The sequence below is a fragment of the Ambystoma mexicanum genome, chromosome 10, assembly GCF_040938575.1.
Source record: "Ambystoma mexicanum isolate Mex_15411 chromosome 10, UKY_AmexF1_1, whole genome shotgun sequence".
NCBI lineage: Eukaryota > Metazoa > Chordata > Amphibia > Caudata > Ambystomatidae > Ambystoma > Ambystoma mexicanum.
Window position 1 is genome coordinate 199,937,759 of NC_090932.1, and position 18,608 is coordinate 199,956,366.

The following is an 18,608-nucleotide window of genomic DNA, read 5'->3' on the forward strand; positions in this document are numbered from 1 at the left end:
TGCGCTCTTTCGGACGACCCTTGTGAATTGCTGTAACTTTTTTGGGCGCAAGTGAGGAGATTTCCTAGCATGAGCGCAACTCCTCACTTGCGCCCAAAATGTTTTGAGAGTAATAAGTTGGCAGCTGATATGTGTGACATTTGCGAAAACCAAAACGGGGATGGAAAAAACGAAAACCTTCCCCACCAAGAGATGAAAAGTGCAGGGGCATGGGTGAGTGCACCCTTTGATAAAAGGTCAAAGATTAATTCCTTGCATGCAAGCAATTCTTTCACCAAATAGAATGGTGTGGTAGGTATCTGGCAACATCTATTGTTAAACCATTGTTCACTTAGTATAGTTCCTGAAGCTATGCAATTGAGTATTTCCAAGCTTGGAGATATCACCACAGGCGGATTTGTCAGTTGGACAAGGGACAAATGCTCCCACTCTAGCCTTGCTCTTCCACTCTCACCTCAAAGGCCAATAGCCACAGCTGCACGTGATCTCGCACATCTCAGCAGAAGGTCATTTACAACAGGAAGTGATTAGTGATGGGAACAGGTAACTAACTGGCACGTTTTCCCCAGATTCGTGTAGGGTTTTAATACTCTAAGGTCCCGATTCATAGAAAAGAGTGCAATAATTCCACAAGTGCCGCGCACCGAGATCAACACTGCGTGCAGAATGATAAATGTGCCCCGTGTATTCATGGAATTGCTTGTGCAGAGTAACCGTATATGCAAGTTGAGGCCAGAATGCCCCAAACAAGGTCCCACGCAAAGCAAGAGCAGCTACGTTTGCATGCACCCCCCGGTGCGAATACACGCACCCTTCAAACAGTGTGTGGGGTCCCCCGCTAGTGGTCCTGCATCTTGGGGACCATCCCCGGGGTCCCCTGTAACTGTTGCCGGCACCCCGAGGACATGCATACAGTTTCATGCAAAGCTTTTATTTTCCCGGTCAAACCCATAAACAGTCCCTGCACCCCGATACGCTGTTTACACACCCCTGAGTACAATTAGAACCCCATCTGTGTGCACGCACCGCTAAATCAAAAAGTTGTGATTCCTCTGTGCAAGTCCACACATCTGCTTCATGGTGGCGGAGACTTCGAGGGAACTGCATGGGCATTTCACAGGCGAGAGGTTGCGAGGTCACATCCATGAATATGCTTTGTTGTGCATATTTGTGGGCGTGCTATGGACTGCATGTGGTCCGTCCCTTAGAACACCCACTTTCTGGCTTGTTCCTCCCCATTTTGTGTGTTTCGCCCCCTATTCGGACCCCTACGCAGGTCAAATCCACCCCCTGCATTGAGTCTCACGCAAGGCACTCGGCCGCTAGCAGAGCCATGCCAAGCCTGCATGAACTCCACGCAGGTCCCAGAAAAGTCCTGCGCAGTCGGTTCCATCGACCAGAAGTTTTTTTCACGCAGTTTGATGCGCAAGTAACAGAGTTTTCACGCAAATAATTCCATGAATCGGGCTCTAAGTGATATTGTTGTGTGATTTGAAATTATGGTGATGCAGAATGAATTAAAAGCTTTGTGAAACAATGCACATGTCATATATTTGGTTTCATTTTGGGGCTCAATCTGAGTTTGGTGGTAGTTTGGCAGAATTACCAGCAAACTACTGCCAAACGGAATTATTCATACTGCCACTTGGTCCCGTGTGTTTACCATGGGGTTACAAGTGGCAGTAGGAGGTGTAAATCCCAACGTTTATGGTGATTTTGAAGGAATTACTGCTGGCTGTAATTCCACCTGTGACTACTTTGCGAATTTTGTCGATTTTTCGTCAAAAAGTGGAGCATTTACTCTCCACTGCATCGCCAAACTCGGAGTTTAGCGGTGCAGTAAACGTGATGGTAACGGAATTACTGCCACTTTTTTACTGTACCATCAAACTCAGAATGAGAACCTTTTCTCTGTAGGAGAAAATAAGTAGGTTCCCATTAATTTGCAGGCTGATTCTTGTAGGCTTACATGTAGGATGTGGCAAACAAAGTAACAATGATATGGGGTGATTTTGCAAGCCCTGCAGAGTGGAGAAAGTGGAAAAGTGGATGGAAATGTGTTTGCGCTACTTTTTAATTTTTGGCATGCGAAGTTGGAGGACAGAGAAGACTTAGCACTTTCACCTGCTCTTTCATGTCCATCTGTCAAATCAACGTTCTTTTCCGCCAGCATAGATTTATGCTGGTGGAAAACAAATTAATTCCTTTGAAATCCATCTGACTTTTACATCCGGTAAATGTATGAGAATTCCAAAAGAATCCATTGTAGAAGGCTCTTATTTGGGGGAGACACTTGGTGGAAAAGTGAAGAGTAAGGGTAATTTCATATATATTTTACTTTTTACTTTTCCATTATGTGATGGCCACAATACAAATTTGGGGGATGGGTACTTTTGCTCAAAAGTACAAACAGAAGTGGTCCAGTGCATACAATTTAGGATTCAATATAAAAAAGAACCCTATACTCTTGTTGATCACTATATTTCTACTATTATGTAAATGCATTATCATGTTGGTTTATCATGTGCCCTGTGCACATTTGAAGTCATCTGTATAAAATGGAGTATTATTATGAGTCTCCAAACTCAAAACATGAACACATATTTGTACCAATTTGAGCTAGAAAGGTAAATAGCCAAGTTTGTACATTTCAGATTAGACACAAATTGTGGCTTAAGCACTTCAACAAAGTGTGTTAACCTGGGCAAATCATGTATTTTCGCTATTGATAACCTGCTAAAATAACGCCCCTGTAGAATTAGCTCACTCATTCCACAGTGCATGCTGTTCCAGCCTCATTCATGGTTTAATAGACTAATGGTGCTCCATACATAACATTATATTTTCACCATTCATAGAAGAACATGTTTCCAAATGTGTATTTTGCTGTGACACTAATGATTACATTTCTGATTGCCTTTGCACTCTGGCACTCTGTCTTGCATACTTGCACACCCTCATACTGTCAACGTAATTAAAACTGTGTTGCAACAATGCAGCAGAAAATAATATGTTGTGCTTCATAATGCATTTTGTATGCCACAAAATGTCGCCTACCAGGCTGAAGTATTCTGGGGTGGAGCCAGTCTTTCATAACAACATGGTGGAACCCCAAGCCCGTCCTCCATGACCTGTGGCGAGAATCCACCACACTCAGGCAGACAATGTTCGGATGAGCCGTAGCTGACATGGAATAAGGGCTGGGGACTGTGCTGGTCATCCTTCACAGAAAGGAGGAGGTATCATCCGTCTTTGTCCCCAGCCAGGCCAAGAAGACATGGTGGGAGAATGTGGGAGTGGTGATAAATGGGAATTGTGGTAAGGGGAGGATGTAAAGTGACCTGGTGGTGAAAGGTGGTGAGAGCCTGGACGGAATAGATAGAAAGGGAAGATTGGTAGATGGATTTTGCCATGCTGTTTCCTTTCTTTTCATTTGCTCTGTAATTTTACTGTTTTTATAATGGCATTAAAGCACACATGTTCAGTAAACAGTACATAACTTTTATTTTTAGGGCATGATTAATTGGAATTCACCTCTAAGGCTCTTGTTCGTGGATTCGGAATGTACATTTTATTTTGTATGCTCTGGCAAAAGCAGTTTTCCTTACGGAGAATCAGAGAGTGGATGGAAGGTGAGAGAGATGGGGGACTGATGGAAATGTGGAGTGTAGTGAATGGAATGTAAGAGAAGTGGAGGGTTTATGGAAGGAGACGCTGGAGCAGATGGAAGAGGTAAAGGAGACCAAATAATTTTGGAAGTGGTACATGAGTGCATCTGATTTTGGAGGAGATAAGCGGATGAAGGGGTCAGTGGATATCCCAGTTTAACAAATTGTGTTGGTCTTGGGCAAATCACTTTATGTCAGCAAAACCTGGTGAAGCGACCAGGCTGTTTTTAGCCAGAGTTACACCCCCAAGATACACAACTCCATCAGAAGAAAATGACAACTTAAAAACATGGAACATTAGTCCCTGAAGTTCATCATTGTTGCACTTGTGACTGACATCAACTCCTCTTAACCGAACCTCCTCCTCCCTGTCCTGTCTACAATTGTGAGTGGCTTAACTGTTTTCAAAATAGTCTCATTCCTCTCAGGAGTAACTTTCTTTCCATCATGCAAAATTAACTGGCCTACATACAGTACTTCCTTTTGACAGTACTGCAATTTCTCCTTGTCTACTTTATATCCTTTGTCTGCAATGATAATCATCAGTTGAACTGAATCACGTCTGCACTCTTCCTCTGAGGTGCTACAGACCAATTTGTCATCAACGTACTGAAACACAATACTTTCCAAATCAATATTGCTTAAATCCATCTGCAGGACTCTATTGAAAATCGACGGAGACTCACAGTATCCCTTGGGTAGACGACAGTACTTTTCAGATGAGTTTGTTTGAACGTAAATGACGTCAGATCGTGCGAGTCTTTATGCAATGGAATTGAGAAAAACAAATTTTTCATGTTAATCACAGTGAAATATCGTGCCTTAACAGGAATATTACTTAAGATCGTCTCTAGGTTTAGGAACTAGAGGGAAGTCAGCCTCTACAATCTGGTTAATCAGACGTAAACCTTATATTAAATGTCAAACCCCCGTTTCCCTTTCTTCACAGGATAAATTGCGGTAATACACGGTGACTCTGACATCACTAGGATGCCCTGTTGCATCAAAGCAGATATCATCTTAAAAATACCTTCTTCTGCCTCTCGAGACATAGGATACTGTTGTGCTCGAGGTAAAATTGTGCCTGGTTTCAATTTAATCTTCACTTCTCCAACCCCCTTCAATAGGCCTATGTCATAGGGGCCTGTTGTCCATAATGAAACTGGCACTTTCACCATGTCTTCATTGAAATACTCGGGGCGTTTCTGTGCTGATATCCTTTTCTGAGGAACCTCACATTTAATTGCTCTTACCCAATAAGTAATGTTCATCTCAAATACTACTTTGTCATCTGATGGATGATCTCCAAACATATCTTCATCAGTGACATCAGTCAATCTGTAACCTTCCCCAATGGCAATCACTGTGCACCATCCTAAGCCTTCATAATCATTTCCATCAAGCAAAGCCATTTCTCCTCGCACTATGGCTGCTTGTAATTCTAAAGGAAAGATTTGCCCTTCCTCTTCATCCATAGGTATCTTTGGCCATCAGGTATTCTCATAGTTCAGTCCACTAAACCTGGCAGCCATGTTAACAGAATGCGTACCCAATAGTAAAAGACTTCTGGATCTAACGGTACTCTCGTATGGCCATTTGTCCTGCAAATGCCATAATAAATTCAATTACATTCAAATAATGCATTCCTGGTGTTGAAAATAATATGCCTTTATCAGTGAACAAAATCGTCATGTTCAATTTGGTCATAAAATCTGGACCTAATACATTGACAGGTGTCTGCCTTGAATATACCAATGGCACAGACATGTCACACTCTCCTATAGAGAATGGCAATTCTTCAGTAAAACAAACTCTACTTGTAGGTCCTGTGAAACCTTGAGTATTCATGACATTTCCAGACATCGAAAATGTCCCCTCTTGTATACATGAGTGTGTTGCACCTGTGTCTACTAAAAAAGAAAAAGATTTGCCTCCTATATTGACGTCAACCCTCGGTTCACCTTGAGGATTTGGCGTCACAGATAGTATCGAACACATCAAGTCTCCCAGTGAGCTGTCCTATTGTGGATACATTTTCATCCCCATCCCTGTGAAATGATTCCCTCCATCAACAGTGACACCCTCTATTCTGGGAGTCATTAACTGTCCTGTGCTTGTTCTTTGTTGAATCTGCATGGGTGACTGCCCTTGTGGTGGATTCATTACTGCCTGCTGTGTTTGAAAATCTTGTTGCATTCTTGGTGCTTGTGTTTGCTGCACTGTCTGATTCTGAGCAAACCCATCTCCATTCTGCTGCGAATATGCCTTGACATACCACATGTCCAACATATAGGAGGAGGTCTCCTAACTTGACCCTCCTGCAAGCCGTGACTATCGTTCTGCGTGTTTTGAAACCCACTTTGATTATTCTGGAAGTTTCCCTGATTATTCTGGAAGCCTCTACCTCAAAAGCCTCCCCTTCCCCGTGGTACAAATCCGATATTACCTTGATCGAAATGCCTTTGGTTATTCACCTGCCGCATTCTTGCAGCTTGCTGTGAACCCGATCCGTCTACACTAGTCAAAATTGCCCCTTCAATGGCATACTTTGATAGTTTTTTTCTGCACTAACTTTGCCTCTTCACCTTTCCGAGCATCATCTTTCTTTCGATTCTTCTCTTGCAACAGCTTGCAATAATGCGCGATGGTCAGCAGAATCTCAGATCAATGGCTTTGCTTCCATGCCCACTCATTTCTTGAGCTGCTTTTGCACTGTTTCTGGCAGCCCTTGGCACAATATATGATAAAATACAGGTATGGATTTCTCCCAAGCCTCGCGTGTCTTCAAAGCCTACCGCTCTTGGAAATTCTGAATGTAAACAAGAGGATCATCCCCTTCCTGCATCTTCTTTGCCATTATAGCTCCCATGTCGGACATGTTGGGATACAGTACTCTAAGCGCTTTCCAGACTGCCGCCCTATAGTTATTGAACAGTGCTCCATCATGAGCAGTGTTCACCGTGGTAACACAAGAACACCCTGATCTTGACCAAACATCATCAGCCCTTTCCCAAAGGATGGCCATCAGGAGACCTTTAATGTCCCCTATAGCTAACATGTTTCCTCCTGTCATTTTCTCTAACTCATGTATCAATTTCCCAGGGCCAGAGCTAAACTCTGGAGTTTACACCTTAAACTATCCTTATCCATCTGTGGCCAAGGTATATACTATGGCCTGGCTCCTCCCTTTTCTAACAAAGGAAACTGTGAAACCCCAAACTCACACTTGTCTCCCATCGTCTGTCTTTTCATAGCAGGAACAATAGTTCCGCTCCCCTTCTACCTGGCAGTGACCTTAACCTGCTCACATAAGGTGGCAAGTCCCCCCATGACCATGGGATCGCTCTTTAGGTGGATCTAGCTGTGTCAATGATTCTGACGCCCAAGATTTGGGTAGGTCTGGATCTGACCATTTTACTTCCTTATCCATTGAAAACCACCCTTCAGGGCCACATGCATTGTCTTCCTCCTCCTCAAGGAAGGTTTCCCTGTCCTCATCTGGCAAATCCTGCCCTCAACTTGTGTGACTTCTCTCCTCTTCATCTATATTCAGAGCCAGTCTATCTAAAGACAGCTCCTTTGGCTCAAAACTACATGAGACTCCTTCTTTGTCGTACAACTGCATACTCTCGAGTCGATCATTTTTACCCTTTCCCTGCAGCACTTTCTTAGTCCTCATATCATGATAGACTTTATCGATAGCATCCCCAATGCTTCTAGAGTCAACCTCATCCTCTATATTTGCTCTAGACTGACCTGCCATTAGCTCAAGTGTTAGGAAGAACTCTTCTATGTCTTCCCATGCCACTAATGGATTAGGATCTATTAATTCCTCTCCCACACATTCAAAATCACGTGCTCTCTGCCTCCTCTTTCGTACTAGTTCATCATCAAACTCTCTTTGTTTCCTTGCTTCTTCTCTTACTCTTGCTACATCTTTTCTTTTCATATCTCTCCTCTCATTTTCCCTCCTATCTCTTCGTCTTTTCATCTTTGTATTCTTGTATCGCTTAATGTCTGTTCCTCCTCTTCCTCTCTTTTTCTTTCTGTTATTCGATTGCCCTCTGTCTATTGTCATATTTTCTTTGCTCCTCTGCTCTTTCCTGCTCCTTCAGTTGCACATCTTGATACAACTGTTCCTGTCTTTGTCTATTCTTCCTTTTCACTCCATCTTCTTTCAATCTTTTCTCTCTCTCTCTATTCTTTTTGTCCTGTTTGTCTCAATCTTCCTTTTGCCTCACGTCCTCGATGCTCTTACCATCGAGTTTGAGCAAAATCTGACCACCCATCCATTTGTTCTGTATAAGTGCTAACTCATCAGTCTTATCTTTTTCATCTTTCCATGAAAAACCACCCTTCAGGGCCACATGCATTGTCTTCCTCCACCCCATGGAAGGCTTCCCTGTCCTCGTCTGACATATCCTGTCCCCAACTTGTGTGACTTCTCTCCTCTTCATCTATATTCAGAGTCAGTCTATCTAAAGACAGCTCCTTTGGCTCAAAACTACATGACACTCCTTCTCTGTCGTACAACTGCATACTCTCGAGTCGATCATTTTTACCCTTTCCCTGCAGCACTTTCTTAGTCCTCATATCATGATAGACTTTATCGATAGCATCCCCAATGCTTCTAGAGTCAACCTCATCCTCTATATTTGCTCTAGACTGACCTGCCATTAGCTCAAGTGTTAGGAAGAACTCTTCTATGTCTTCCCATGCCACTAATGGATTAGGATGTATTAATTCCTCTCCCACACATTCAAAATCACATGCTCTCTGCCTCCTCTTTCATACTAGTTCATCATCAAACTCTCTTTGTTTCCCTGCTTCTTCTCTTACTCTTGCTACATCTTTTCTTTTCATATCTCTCCTCTCATTTTCCCTTCCTATCTCTTCATCTTTTCATCTTTGTATTCTTCTATCCCTTAATGTCTGTTCCTCCTCTTCCTCTCTTTTCCTTTCTGTTATTTGATTGCCCTCTGTCTATTGTCATATTTTCTTTGCTCCTCTGCTCTTTCCTGCTCCTTCAGTTGCACATCTTGATACAACTGGTCCTGTCTTTGTCTATTCTTCCTTTTCACTCCATCTTCTTTCAATCTTTTCTCTCTCTCTCTATCCTTTCTGTCCTGTTTGTCTCAATCTTCCTTTTGCCTTACGTCCTCGATGCCCTTACCATCAAGTTTGAGCAAAATCTGACCATCCATCCATTCGTTCTGTATAAGTGCTAACTCATCAGTCTTATCTTTTTCATCTTTCCATCTTTTTATTTCTCGTCCTATATCTGCAGATGTACTTGGTCAATCACTTCTCTCCTTGTCACGTTTCTCCTTGTCCCTCGGGACCATAGATTACATCTCTCTCAGAAATGTTCTCTGGGCCCTCGTTGCTGCTTTGCGCAGGTGACTCATATGCCAGGTTGCTATACCCTGTGGCTGTCTTAAACTCCCTTAATGGGTATAACCCATCATCTTTCTTACTATCGCTGTCTACTTCAGGTGCGTCAGGGGGAGCAGAAAGCTCCTCTCCCCCCTCTTTGCATATATTCAATATCCAGTCTTCAGGAGGTGACTCTTCTCTCTCCTCCTGGTACATTTTCCAGAGCTCTAAACTCGCTAATCGTTTATCTAGCTTTTGCCCCCTATATGCTGCATGCAAATATGTCATCAAATGCTGCAAAACTGCCTTTGATGAGGATCCCCCTTGTGGCCATGGCATGAACATTTTATCTACTCTTCCTTTAACCCATTCTGCACTGTACTGCTTAAGTTAGGGTGCGTGTTTCGGAAACTGTTTGCAAAGGTGCATAATTGGAGAAATATCCTCCATTCTGACTCGTCACACTTGACTGTTAATACTCACCTTTACACCTGCAGATTTCATAAATACGTTTCAGAACAACAAAACAATATGAGCGTGCATCAATCGTCGCAGGCTCCAAACCCTTTACATCACATTTTTTACTTTAATCCACTTTTTCACTAAACACCATCAATTCAATTTCCACTAAATAAATAATGAATTCTCAAATATCATGTTTTCTTTTCACATCTATCAATTCCTCTATTGTTTTTTCACCATATTCAGTCACAAAACGAACAAACGGACATACTCGACTGGCCGCATATATCTCAGTCTTCTCTTTAAGACTTATCCTACCCCTAAAAAATACCCCGATTGGTAGGTGAATCATTCTCTTTAAACTTGTCTTAAACCAAGTTCGTTGCCTACGTCACTGTAAGTAGGGCTCTAGAAATGATTCATTTTGTTACGTCTTTACGACACAGGAAACTGGGCATACTCTTTATTGTGGCATTTTCCCTGACGATAACTCAAGTCAATTACCAATAACTCAATTGCTTGTCCTCTCCTCAAGTCAATTAATTAATATTCAGCGCTCAGCGTTCTCAAGTTACTTTACCCCAACCTCCCTCCGTTACCCGTTTTTCCCTTATCACTTTCTTCACCCACTGCCCATTCAAAATTTTGCCAACTCACTCAGTTTTGTACTCACCATTCGTTTTTTTGACTTCCGACTCTCGGGATTGTCCACTTCTTTATCAGCCTCTTCAACTTTCCATTTATTCAGCTTCCTGTAGACGCTGGGAGGGGATTCTGCCTGAAAACAAGGGATCCGTCTCACCTAGCTTGCAAGACTTATCTTAAACTAATATCCGCTATCTACAGGGATCTTCACGTCCTTTCAGCCGAAGGGCAGAGGTTGTGCGATAGTTCCGGGACCCCAAAGCCTTCTATCTCAATGGATTTTATACCATCCTCTCAACTACCACGTGAACTGGTGTGCCCCAGCCCTTTAAGATGAAGTAGAAATACCCTTCAGATGTATGGGGATGCAGAGGTTACTCAAACATCAATAATCAAAACGGCTCAGGTAGTTGGCAAAAATGTAAACTGTTTTAATATCAATTACCTAAAACAGGCAGTACAACAGACATCAACGGACGTCTCAGCGCAAGGTCTCTCAATGCATCTTAAAAAAAACATTCTTTTATAGCAAACAATCATCATTATTGACATTAACCTACGTATGTACTATCGTCATCCTACGTGGCAGACTATAAAAACCTAGTGAAGAAAGTGATAGGTTCTAAGGAACCTCTAAGTATACAATCCATACTAGTCTAAGAGTGTGAAAGAAAGTGATAGGTTTCTTAACATCAGGTGGGGAAACTAAGCCCTCCTCTTAAACAGGTCCCTATGAACGTCACTAAATACACAACGTCCCATTGGTTACACAGACTGTAGGACCCTTAATCACGCGACCCCGTCCAATTGGTTGGCACTCTAACCTCCCTCAGTACTTGTCCACCTACGGTAGCAGCACACAGGCTGTTCTTACAGGTGCTGGTGAGCTAGTCTTAACCATAGCTTCCCACCAATTAGCATATTCATCTATCATCACCTCAGTGGTCTTCTGTCAATTAAGGCTTTGAACTTGTCCTTGGGAGTGTTCTTTTGCTTGGACGATTCAGGGGAGTGAATGCACGCTCTGCCCTCATTCGCAGGTATGGTCATCATGTTTGTCCAATTTCATCCTTCCACATGACTGAAGACCACAAAATCGAGCTCTAGTGCATTTAAAATATTTATTTTCTAATAGACCTCTGACGTCTTCCTTGTTTTTGTCCATGTCTTCTGAACAGGATTTCATTCTTTCACACGATTTCTATCCAATCTCTGCTCAGCCCAGCCTGATACGGCCTTGGCTTCTTTCTTGAGGCTCATCCAGCCTTGCCTTTCTGAGTTTCACTCCTGTTAATTCGCTCACTTCTTTTAAACTGCGACACACTGGAAAAGTGGCCTTCCTTCTCTGGTCCAGCTCTGCTATAATTACTAGTGGAAACATCCATTATTTACTCACTTCAATTAATGTATATATGTTGGTGCATGCCACGATCTATTCACTATAAAGCTAGTCTCAAGAATACTTTCTCTGCTTGCGTTTCTTTGCATCTGTACACATATAAAATAACTTGATATCTTCATCAGTTCTGTAACATAGGTTTCTTTATTTTGATCCCAAGATGTCACTTATCTTTGATACTTTCTTGATGCCTTATAGAATACATTCACTTCTCTTGTCTCTGTGTCTCTTCGATGTACATCAGCTTGCTTCGTGTGATGTTGGTGGTAATGTCACCATTCTCCCCTTCCAGTCATTGGTCCTGTTTCTTTTGGGATTTCATTCAAATGGCCATCATACAGTCTTGTATGCAGATATGGCTTTCTCAATGGGAACCTTGCTTCCAGGATTCTCTTTGGTATTGGTATTTTCACTGGTACCGCACGTATCTCGCACTCTGGTTCCCAACATATAGGCAATATAGGCTAAGTGGTTGAGGTGGGGGTACTTGGCTCCTTCTCTACACTAGGGTGGGAAGGGAAATGCAGGGCAGAGGGTATAGAGTGCAAGTGAAGGGAGGGGTAGGAGGGGGAGAGTGTCACAGGGGCTAGGAATGTGCTGAGGTGAGGCCAGGAGGGCAAGTGCCAGGGATTTCAAGGGGAGAACGGGATGAGGGTCCACATGCTAAGCATGAGGAGGGGGGTGGACTGGGCTGGGGTGCTGGAGCCCTGAAGAACTCAGAGGGAACCAGGTAGCCAGTCACTACTGCCGATGTGGATGTTAGGAAGGGAGGGGGAGAGGGAAGGAAGAAGAGAAAAGGAGGGTCTTAAGGAGCTTCCGTAACTTAATGAGATCTGGTTCAACCCTGAGGGGGGCAGGGAGACCCTTCCAGAGGGAGTTTCCTGTGGAGGAAAGAGATCTACCCCTGACTCTCTGCTAAGAGAAGCATCTGATCTGCAGAGCTTTGGAGCTAGAAGACCTAAGGTCTCTAGCAGGGAGGTATTTAGGGAGAGAGAGTTGGATGTAGTGGGGTCTCATGCTCCAGAAAGCATTGTTGATGATGCAGAGGGTCTTGAACCTGATCCTTGCAACAACTGGGAGCCAGTGGAGAGAATTTAGGGCTGGAGAGATCCGGTCCCTGGGCCTCAGGCCAAGCGTAAATCTTGCAGTCCTATTCTGGATTTGTTGAAGGCGGCGAAGGGAGGATAACGGAAGATTGAGGAAGCGGTTGTTGCAGTAGTCCAGCCTAGAGAAGACCAGAGCTCGGGAGACATTGAGCTTCTGGGGGAAGGTGAGAAAAGGAGAATGCCTTTCAGGAGGTGCTGCTGATAGTGGACCTTATTGACAAGGTCCCTAATGTGAGGAGAGAAGGAAAGAGAGGAGTCAAGAATGACACAACGTTTTTTTCGGCTCACAAGAGTGTGAGGGGAAGGGACCCATAGGGGGCAGCCAGAGGGAAGGAGGGAAGGGGTGAGCTTGGGTCCCAATGAGATGGCCCTCAATCTTACTGGCTTTAAGGCAGAGATCATTGGCAACACACCATGCTTTAATAGCAGTCAGACAGTCAGGGATGAGAGAGGAGGAAGAGGTGACAGAAGAGTCACCTTGAAGGATAGTTGGATGTCATCTGCATAAAACTGGAAGTGCGGAGAGATGGAGGAGACCTGGTGGGCCAGAAGGGCAAGGTAGATGTTGAAGTGCCGCAGCAAAAGGATAGAACCTTGAGGGATGCTGCAGGTGGAGAGTGTGATAAGGGAGAGAAAAGGGCCCAGTTGGTCAGAGAGGAATGAGATCAATCAGTCCAGTAGCAGGCCCATGATACCAAGGTTGTCAAAGAGTTTTTTTGTCAGGGTGGCATGATTGACTGTGTCGAAGGCAGAGGAAAGTTAGAGAAGGATAGGAACGGATGGAGAGTTGGAATCGAGATTTGAGAACACGTCTTCACAGGTGTTCAGAAGAGCTGCTTCCGTGCCTCTCGCTGCTCTGAAGCAAGTCTGGTGATTGTGGAGACAACCAACAGATTCAGAGTGTTGTTTCAGTTTGGAGATGACCAGCTTTTCCAGGGGTTTGACTAAGAAGGGGCTAATGTAAATAGGGCGCTAGTTAGCCGGGCACGAGGGGTTAGCAGAGGGCTTTTTGAGGAGAGGATGCACAAGGGAGTGCTTGAGGATTAACGGGAATTAGACACTGGCAAAGGAGGGATTTCAGATATCGAGGAAGGCTGGCGCAAGGTAGGCAATGTTGTCCTCAATATTTCTGGAGCAGCAGGGAACAACTGTTTGGAGGAGGACTTGTCTAGAGGGCTCATCTGGTGCTATGGGTGAGAAAGAGGAGAGTAGGACAGAAGGGGAACGGATGGCCAAGGGAGGCCTGAGAGCTGTGGAGGGAGGAAGGAGTATTGAAGAAGAGATTGAAGACAGGATGTCCTGAGTTTTGGTTAAGAAGTGGGGGGCCAGTGACGTACACAGGGTCAGGGATGGCAGGGAGAAGTGGAGACTGCAGTAGGATTGTCAAGTTCCGTGCAGATTTTAAACAGTTTGACTGTGTTGTTAGTGCCCCCAGAGATGCAGGCTTGGACATGGGCCCTCTTTTTTGAGCAGATAGAGAGTCTGTAATGCCTTTGGAGCAGACGGCAGGTCAGTCTGTCAGAGGATGTGCCTGCTGCCTGCCACTTCGGTTCAGCCACTCTGCACTCACATTTTAGAGAGGCTTGGTCGGAGTCAAACAAGGTGTTGCGCTTGGAGGCAGGCTTCATGTGGATCCTCATGACAGGGTCAAGGATGTCCAGGTTGTTGGTGATAGAGAGGTGAAGATTAGCAAGGGCAGAGTCAGTGTGGGAATCCATGGCAGGAGTGGGAGGGGGAATGAAAGTGGCAGAAAAAGCAGCAACTGACACTCGCTTCATTGGTTGAATGACTGAGAAGGAGACTGGCGGTGCAGACAGAGGTTTAGCTTCAGGTGAGAGGACAGGAGAGAATGGTCAGATCAGGAGAGAGGTTTAATGAGAGGGTTGGAGATGGAGATGCCTGCTGAGATGAGAGCATCCAAGGTATGTCCGACTGAGTGCCTTGGACCGGAGAGATGAATGGTGAGGGAAATAAAGTCACAGAGGCTGCAGAAGAGTGCAGTGGCTGAATCAGGAGAGTCAAGGTGAATATTGAAGTCTCCGAGGAGGAGAAGCATGGAGGTGGAGGCAAGAAAAGAAGAGGTGCAGTCAGACCACTTTGAGTAGAAGAGAGAGACCAAACCAGGAGTCCTGTAGATGGTGTTGAGCATCAACGAGAGAGTTGGAGAGACACCAAGCCTCCAGATAAGGCATTTGAATGAGGAGTAGGTCTGAGTGGGAATTATAGTAGCAGGGACCCATTCAGGGAAGATCAAGGCCACTCCGCCACCAAACCACCTAGGCCTGGGCTTAGAGAGCATTATAATTTTACATTTATAAAGCGCTCACACAGCCTGCAGGCATCGAGGCGCTGTTACAGGAATTGTTTGTTTTTCTTAGTTGCATAATTGTGTTTGTTTTTTTTTGTTTTTTTTTTGTCTTAGTTACGTATTTATAATGCGCTTAAAAACCCAGAGGTTTCTAAGCGCGGACCCGGGGATCGAACCTGTTGTTGCTTCGTGTCGTCTTGCTTCCAAGACACGCACGCTGCCGCTGAGCTATCCTCCCACGTTCATTATGCAGCCCTGAGGGAGGAGTGTGTCAAAAGCAGTGGCATAGCTGGCAGTGAACCACATCTCAGTCAGAGCAAGAATGTCAAGGTCAAAGTCAAAGTCTTAAAAAAGGAGACACCTATCAGAGGAGTGTTTAACAGCAGAGCGAGAGTTGAGGGTAGCTAAGTGAAGCTGGTTGCCACCTTTAAGGTCTTCTTAGGAGGGATACAAGGATGTGGTGCGCCCATCGGTGGGGGAGAAAGGGCAAGGGGTGGCAGACGGAGGACTAGCAGGAAAAGGGAGGAAGTTGAAGAGAGACAGAAAATTAAAGATGCACCTAAAGGAAGAGAAGTACTTCCCATCTGCTTCCAAAAGAGGTGAACTACGAAAAAGGAGAAGGATCAGGAAAAAGAAGAAGCAATCATACAAAGGTCTAAGAAGAAGGAGAAGAGCAATTGCAAAGGTGACAGACTGGGACACAGGAGAAGGGCTGTGATGAAGGACTTGGATGGAGGAGAAGGGCTACAAAGATGGATTAGGAAGGAGGAGAAGGAGCTGGACAAGTAGAAGGTCTATGAAGAGGTACTAAGAAGAAAGACAACAACTATCATAAAGCAGAAGGACTGTGACTAAGGAATTGATGAAAGAATGGGGAACACACAAAACATATAATTTATTATGCAAACAATGCATTTTCAGTTGCTATGTCAACCAAACATTCTACTTCTCGAAACCCTTTCTCTTCCATGTGTTCTCAGAAGTGCTGCTTTGATCACAAGGTGCTAAATCAATTTCATATGTGCCAAATAAAAACGCAATCTCAGATGCATATGTCAAACTTTAAATGCATAAGCATTATTGTTATATGAAAACGGCTACTAAATCCCATATACACATGAATACTTTGCAAATGTTGCCTTTGCCAAATTAGTGCTCAAATTAAAAACAATGTTCAGTGGAAAAAAGAGCTTAAAACAGAAAAGGTATGGGGATAGACTTGACTGCAGAAGATGTGTGCTTGAAGAGATAATGTGGTAAGGGTACAAGATGTGTAGAGATAAGGAAACTGAAGAATAAATGTGTTTGATTTTAGTTGTGTTAATATAGCACTTATCACCAAAGCGCTGTACAAATAATTAATATCAACGGTACAATTCATAGTCAATGATTCATTAGAAAGGAAGAAAGAAAAGGAGATTTGACCTGTGAACAAAAGAAGGTGTAAGAGGTGAGAGAAGAAATAGCTAGAGGAAGAGAATTCCAAAAATTAGGAGCGAGAAAAGAAATAGAACAAATGCGAGATTGCTCATGGGGCGGGGCGAGTAATAGTCAGAAGAAAGAAAAAATGGAAATGGAAAGGACGTTGTTGGTACAAGGATATAAGAGAGATGAGATAAGAAGCTGCCATGCTAAAAAACTCAAAAATCATGTTATTGGTGAACACACTCAAAGGGTAACCATTGAAGTGAGGCAAGAGCCTGAGTGATCTAATCCCAAGAGCAAAGAGAGCAGATAAGATGTATTGAGGAGTGAAAAATAGAGTGAAGTGGACCAGTTGGGAAGCAGGAAGACCAAGAAGTAGGAAAAAACAATAATTAATGCATAAGAGAATGTCAGTGGAGCTAGTTGGGAAGCAGGAAGATCAAGAACTAGGGAAGAACAGTAATCAATGCATAAGAGAATGTCAGTGAAGCCTGTTGGGAAGCAGGAAGATCACGAACTAGGGAAGAACAGTAATCAATGCATAAGAGAATGTCAGTGGAGTTAGTTGGGAAGCAGGAAGATCAAGAACTAGGGAAGAACAGTAATCAATGCATAAGAGAATGTCAGTGGAGCCTCTTGGGAAGCAGGAAGATCACGAACTAGGGAAGAACAGTAATCAATGCATAAGAGAATGTCAGTGGAGTTAGTTGGGAAGCAGGAAGGTCACGAACTAGGGAAGAACAGTAATCAATGCATAAGAGAATGTCAGTGGAGTTAGTTGGGAAGCAGGAAGATCAAGAACTACGGAAGAACAGTAATAAATGCACAAGAGAATGTCAGTTGAGCCTGTTGGAAAGCAGGCAGATCACGAACTAGGGAAGAACAGTAATCAATGCATAAGAGAATGTCAGTGGAGTTAGTTGGGAAGCAGGAAGATCAAGAACTAGGGAAGAACAGTAATCAATGCATAAGAGAATGTCAGTGGAGCCTGTTGGGAAGCAGGAAGATCAAGAACTAGGGAAGAACAGTAATCAATGCACAAGAGAATGTCATTGGAGTTAGTTGTACTGAAAGTTCAGAAAGGGATGAGCCTTATACAGATTAAATAGGCGGAGGCAACACACATGGACAGTTGCTAAACTATATGAAGAAAGGGACAATGAGGGGTTAAAAATAATGCCAACAATTGTGTGCAGAGGTAGATAGAGTTAGATGTGAAGGAGGAAAGAGAACAGACGTAGGAATAATGGGGGCAATTTGAGAGCATTTGGCAGAGAATAGGGCAGAAGGCATGGAGAAGAAAAAGAACAAACGTAGATAAAAAGGGGACAGTAAAAAGAATACACAGTTGAAGAAGAGGGGGAGGGAAAAAGTAGAGGGCAGAAAAGCTGATTCAAAAGAAATGGCTGCTGGACATTTGTGGGAACTAGTTTACCAAAGAAAAGGGTGATAGCAGCAGAATATGTGTTGCTACTGCACTTGCTGAACTTGCCCTAAACCTCACTCCCCCTTTCCATTTCCCCCCACTTCTACATCTCTGTAACACTGCTGGGTGGCAGCTAAAGCATGGCAAAAACAATGGAACATAAAATAAAATGACATGCATGATAAAGCCAATCATCAAGAAAGCCAGTATATTTTCTGATGTATGGTGAAAAAATCTTCTGGGTTTATGCACAAAGACACACTTACGCAAAAGTCGCGTTTGTCGAGGGGAAAGCAGGCAGAATAGGGAGATTGTGCAGGAAGGGTGGATGAATGGACAAGCATTTGAGGATTTCTGAATGAGCAACAGCGAGGGATGATTTGCAGTTACTGATTATGACGATAGGTGAATGAGTATGGGTGTAGAGCAGGAGCGATGAATGAACGATTTTGCAGATGTATGAAGGAATTACAGTTCAGGGGCATAGGACAATGTGAGGATGCACGGATGGATACATGCATAAGTGTGATATCAAAGAATGGATGACTGAATAAGGACGCGGGGATGAATAAATGAGTTTTTGATGGGTGCATCAATCAGAATGTGAGGATGGTTGAATGGGTGATTGTAAGGGCAGCAGTGTGTAGCCCACAGAAAGACTGTATTATATGAGCTCCACACTTTCCAGTGCAGTGGCCACTAAGTTTGAGAATGTGTTACACAGCATGTCAAGGCACAAGAGGGATGGCTCATGCGCTATTTGCAAGCGTATGTGTGAAGTTGTTTGAGCAAC